The 6,126-nt window shown below is 31.6% G+C and overlaps 1 long non-coding RNA gene across 1 annotated transcript; it reads right to left on the reverse strand.

The window, feature by feature from the left end:
* Positions 1 to 1,478: 1,478 nt before the first annotated feature.
* On the reverse strand, positions 1,479 to 6,014 carry LOC126905192 (uncharacterized). Its single transcript, XR_007703893.1, has 2 exons — positions 5,787 to 6,014; positions 1,479 to 1,678 (listed from the first exon to the last, which is right to left on the reverse strand). It is a non-coding gene; the product is annotated as an uncharacterized LOC126905192 (long non-coding RNA).
* Between the last annotated feature and the right edge of the window lie 112 nt (positions 6,015 to 6,126).

Consider the following 6,126-nt stretch of genomic DNA (forward strand, 5'->3'; position numbering starts at 1 on the left):
AAGTTATATTAAAAATTCAAATGCCATTTAATATTAAATTAAAAACTCAAACATTTTATTAAATTAAAAATATGTGTTACCATTTAAAAAAACAAAGTTGACCCCCTTCCAAGGCATAAGGGATGAACTTAAAAAGTATTACATAGTTAAAAATTCAAGAATAATGTGTAACTAAAGATATTAAACAAAAAAAAAATGTTTAAATTATTATTACTCTGCAAGTAATTGAGTGGGTTATGATAAAAAAATCACCCTGTATATATAAAAATAATTTTATCGTTTAAATATTAAAGCCATTTGGTAGTTTATAAAAAAAAAAAATTATATGCTGATTACAAGTTCTATGATTTATAAGTGTAATATATGAATAAATATATTTATTTATAATTTATAAAGGGAAATGGTTTTATTTTAAAAAAATCGCATAAAAGAAGAATATAAATATAACTTATCTTAAAAAATTAATAATAATAATCTTAAAAAATTTATAATGATCCATACATTTTTCAAAAAGTTATAGCATTATAAAGTTAAAAATGTAAAATATAAAATTGAAAAGTTAACACAAAAATAGCATACGGTAGCCATTTTCACTGTGAAGATAAAATAAAGTCCGAAATTTTTTTTTATTATAAAGTATATTAAATAATCTGTAATTTAAGGTATAATAAAAGTTTCAGTATTTCCGGAACACTTTTAAAAGTTAAGTTGAAAAAGTTAATTAAAGAGCAGGTAAAGGGTCATTATGCATTTTTAAAAAAAAATTATATTAATTTGTTCATTTTTTCGAGATTTCTCTCATTTACGAGAACGAAGGAATTTTTTTCAATTTTCAAAGGTAATCTTTTCGACTAGATACGATTTATGATATTTTGACGTATCGCAGAAAGAAATCGGTTCGGTTCGGTGAGAGCTGCGAAAAAGTGATAATAGTCACAATACAAATTTATTTATAAAAAAAAACCACATCATAGTAAAATTAATACCTTCTCAGCTTCGCAGCGAAGCTGAAGTTTTGAAAATTACTGATTTTAAAAATCGTAATTTTTTGAGAAATGTTAACCATTTATGGGGAACGAGGGTAAATTTTTCAATTTTTGAGGGCAATGTCTTTAACTAGATTTGTGATCTTTTGACGTATCCTTGAGAATAATCGGTCTAGTGAGAGCTGAGAAACACTTAAAAGTGCATTATGTATATTTATTTGTATTTATCAATGATATATAGAATATTTGATAGAAAAAAACAAATACCCTGATTTGACACAAAATATAAGTTCTTAATTATATTTTTTTCTACAATCTTTTAAACTTATTGAATATTTGTATAAGACTTACTATATGAGTTAAATAGAATAATTTAACGATTAAACAGAAATTAAATTAGAATAAATATTTTCCAAAAATATTCTAATCAAGAATCTTGTTTAATCAACTTTTAGCGAAAATTGTTAAGTTTGAGCTTTGTAAATAAGCAAATAATTTTAATATTTATTTTTATTATGAAAACATTTCGCTCATATAGAAATTTTTATTTTAACAGTATTTGTGTAATAACAAACTATATGCTTTTTAATAACATTATTAATATATTTTCAAATTAAAAATGTGATTTATTTGAATTTTTATAAAATTTAGCAACATTTTGTGCAACAATTCGTCGACTGAACATCCTGAAACTTAAATGGATCAATATTAAACATGATTTAATTATAAAAAGTGTATGTTTATTTAAAATTAAATGATGAAAATGTTCAGGTCGATAAAGAAAAGTTTAACCCGTATTTAATAGAGATTGTAGATGAGCCAATAAGGGTATTTATATAATTTTTTTAAATTATCTTATGATTAATCACTCATTAAAAAAAAAAATTAGAACTTGAGACTATATTAAATATTCTAGAATTAATTATGAGGACAGTATTTACTCCTCCACGTTATTCAATAACTTCAATTACAAGGGGAAAGGGAAGGCGCGGTCTTATGATGGAGAGGGCAATGTGTGTGGCCAGAGTCAGACAGTTGATGTGGTCTCATGATGGTGGGTATAATGGGAGGCGTGGTCTTAAGATGGAGGGGTAAGGGTTTGCATAGTCTCATGATTGAGGGTATAGTGAATTTAGGTCATAAAATATGGCAGGGGTTAAACTATAGTGCGCATGAGCGGTATAACTCGATACCAATGGTGGAGGAAATGGTTCATACGCAGCTCTTCTCCTTCATCTACTGGAGGATAGGGTAAACTAAAATTCCATGTTAACTGATAACGTCAACTGATAAATGTACGCATTACATTAAATAGTACATGGCAAGTAGCCGCCGACGTCACCACACGTGTTCTTGACTATTCCTTTAACATATTTACTTGATATTAACGCTACAGGGTTCTCCTCCTCCATCATCATGTCNTAATATTAACGCTACAGGGTTCTCATCCTCCATCATCATGTCCTAAAGAGGGAGGGGTATTGAAATTTAACATAAACTAACCTGAAATGGGTGGGGTAGGGATGAAATCCAACGTAAATTAATTTGCCTAACGTCCAGATTCTTAGTTAATCCTATTTCCAACATCAAATGTATAAATAATTTCTATGAATTTTATCGTCGGCTACCAGACGCTTAAGTAAGTATAATCTCAACATCAAAGTTATCACTATGCATTAATGATCACTGAGGTATGCATTTTATGATAAATAGGGCAATGTTTTTTTTATTAGTAGGTCTAACAACAGCGCAGTTAGATCAAAAAGGCTATGTATGCAATTGACGGATACCTGTGATTTCACTGAGATTGACTCCGCGTTGTAGCGGGAGGCTGTTTGGTTTTATCTGAAGAACATCGAAAATTTCGCGAGCTATTGAGATTTTCTACGCACCGTTAAACCCCAGCTGGTAGCTAGACTCACTGAAAACGTCGGTAACCGTCCGATCAAGTACAATCTCAAATTGGAGGTCTCAAACCATATACCGTGATCGGAAGTACCGCCCGAGGACCTTACCTTTAAGATACGCGTTAAGGCATTGCTATCCGATACGGATATCGAGTGTGCAGTTGATAAAGATTTTGAGGCTATGCTTGCCGAGGAATACGCGTACTCGGGGAAGGGTAGCGGCTTTACTCTATATCGCATATCGACGGCCTTATGCTGAGCGCATACAAGTATATACCCTTCGACGGCTCATCATATATTCCTGTCCCACCAGAAATCAGAGAGAAGCAATCACCAATCCACAGAATATCGACCAGTCTTGTTTCAAGTGATCCATTTTGGCGAGACACGTCGAGGGTGACTGCAAATATCGCGTTGATCGAANGATCCATTTTGGCGAGACACGTCGAGGGTGACTGCAAATATCGCGTTGATCGAAAATATTTTGACGAGGAACACAAGTATGATTTCACCGGGTTGATGTTCCCACACATGTGTCCCAAATTAAAATATTTGGACGACGAGACCATATCGTGTTTGTCAACGTATACGGCTTGGAACGAGACGACGTTAAGATAAAGTGGTTGATTTGTCTGCTAAGAGTCTTCGAACAAGAACAATAGAAACATTTTAACTTGTTGTACATAGCCGACTCTGAAAAATCACATTACGCGTGCATTACAAATTTTTCGAGTATAGTGTGCAACCAAAACCCAACATCATGTCCGCATATACATTTGTAAACGTTGCTTCACCAGCTTCAATGATATGCCTAAAAAGCATATTCTTCGGGGTCAACAAGCGTTGGAGCAACACAAGTTGATATGCGGCAAAAATAAACCTATTTTACCTGCTATGTCGGTAGAAGGCAGTAAGGTCAAATTTGATACATGGGTAAAGACGCAACGGTTACCGTTAGTCACCGGTTATCACCGGTGATATACCGTGGGTCCAATGATCGCGAAGAGTTAGACAAGGTCAGGACGCTTTTTATAGTCAGGTGAGTGAGTCTAATATCGATGACGACAACCATAGGCGGCAGGGTGGAACCGTTTCTGCTGCTCAACCCTCGGTGAGTACAGCGACCTATACTTTAAGATCGACGTGTTGTTGTTGGCTAATGTGTTGCAGAACTTCTGCGACATCTGTACTTCAACATATATTTTGTACTCTGGGCACTATTATACCGCGCATGGTATTAGCTTCGATTGTATGTTAAAGTACCCCGGGGTGAAGCTTAAGCTCTTGAACAACTACGACATACTACTGATGATGGAACAGGGAATTCGTGGTGGGCTAGTGCAGGCCATTAAGCACTATACAAAGGCCAACAATCCTAAGACATACGATTACGATCTATCAAAACCAGACTAATGGAGTGTGTACCAAGACTGTAAGTAATCTATACGTATATATTAGGGTGATTCTTATCTAAATAGGTAATTTTTTTTTTATTAAATTTAATCAGGACGCCCCTTATAATTAATCTATAGGTTAAAAAAATACATTTTGTGAAGTTACGTGATTGTGCAATGATTTTTTCCCGTGCTCCAGAAGGGTTAAAATTTAATAAATAGGTATAAAAATTAGTTTTTTTTACGTAAAACTTGTTAAATTTTACTTGAATCAAAAAAATTGACTAAATAAAATTTGTTTAAATATGTATTTCCTACAAAGTATTATTTTTTACTCTATATTGTATATTTAATTGAATAATCAATAAAACACATAAATACGCCGATTTTTCCCGATTCTAATTTTTTGTGTAATTCAGTCTTTATTAGCGTAATCGACAAATTTTTACAAAATCTAATTAAATTATAAAATTTAGATTTGAAAATATTGTGTAGTAAAATTTTTTCTAAATCTAAATCTTACCTTCGAATATGTACATTGTACAGCGCAAAAGTGGTTTAAAAATCAATCACTAACATTATGATTTTAATTTGGTTTAAGAATTTTTTTACATCAAGTTGTTTGTATAAAATGTGGACTTTGTTCTGTNGTTGTTTGTATAAAATTTGAACTTTGTTCTGTCATCATAACCAAACTAAAGACAACCTTGAAATCGTTGCGATTATTACGATAACACTATTTTAATGTTATTGTGATATTTTTTATACAATGTTATTGCAATTCCTATTTCTAGTTTTAGTTCTAAATCTGTTAGAGTTTTTTTTATTTTATAATTTTTTTAATAATGAACATCAGATCAAAGGACAAAATTTTCCTAATTAATTATGATGAAAATTAAATTTTCGGATCAAAGTTGCCATCAAATATTCAAGTATTAAGTGTACTTTTTTACAATATGAGGTATTGTAAAATGTTATATATATATTACATATAATATATTATAATATTGTAATTTTAAATAAATTTGTCAAAGTAATAGTTAAGGACACGTGTGGTGGCGGCGGCGGCGGCGGCTACTTAACGTGTACTATTCAATGTAGTGCGTAAGTTTAAACGTACATTTATCAGTTGATGTTATCAGTTAACTTGGAATTTTAGTTTACCCTATCGTCCAGTATGTGGAGGAGAAGAGGTACGTATGAACCATCTACCCCACCTTTGTCATCGAGTTATAGTGTTGAAGCGCTCTATAGTTTAACCCCCCCCGTTTTGTATGACCTTAACACACCTTACCAACATCATCATGATACCAGCCTACTCTTACACCCTCCATCACGAGACCAAGCATTCCCCTCTCCCTTTCACATTCATACCATCGGACGGTTAAGGGGCGAAGTGCAGGGCCCAGAATTCTCTATTTTTCCTACTCTTATAATATGGATTCATACGAATTTAAAATTTTGTTCTATTAAATAATAATTGCTTTAACTTTATTTACCTCAGAAGGACGTAGATCACAGTAAAGTTCACCAAGACATTTTTTAATAACTGCTTTTAATTTTTTTAACTTTTCGGTTTTGAATATATCTGATATTTTCATGAGGTTAAAATACTCTACAGAGCATTTATCTAAATCCCATTCATCATTTTGAATCATACATATAAATCTATCTAATATAGTATGTATAACATCAGGAATAAACCGATAATCTAAAATTCACAGAATAATAAAATATAACTTAACAATATATATATAAATATATTAGGGTGGTTTTAGTGAATAGGGATCATTTTAAAAACTTAACTTTTCTAAAATTATACAATCTCAATTAGTTCCA

This window comes from Daktulosphaira vitifoliae, unplaced genomic scaffold (genome assembly GCF_025091365.1).
Source record: "Daktulosphaira vitifoliae isolate Bord-2020 unplaced genomic scaffold, ASM2509136v1 Scaffold_4, whole genome shotgun sequence".
Taxonomy (NCBI): domain Eukaryota; kingdom Metazoa; phylum Arthropoda; class Insecta; order Hemiptera; family Phylloxeridae; genus Daktulosphaira; species Daktulosphaira vitifoliae.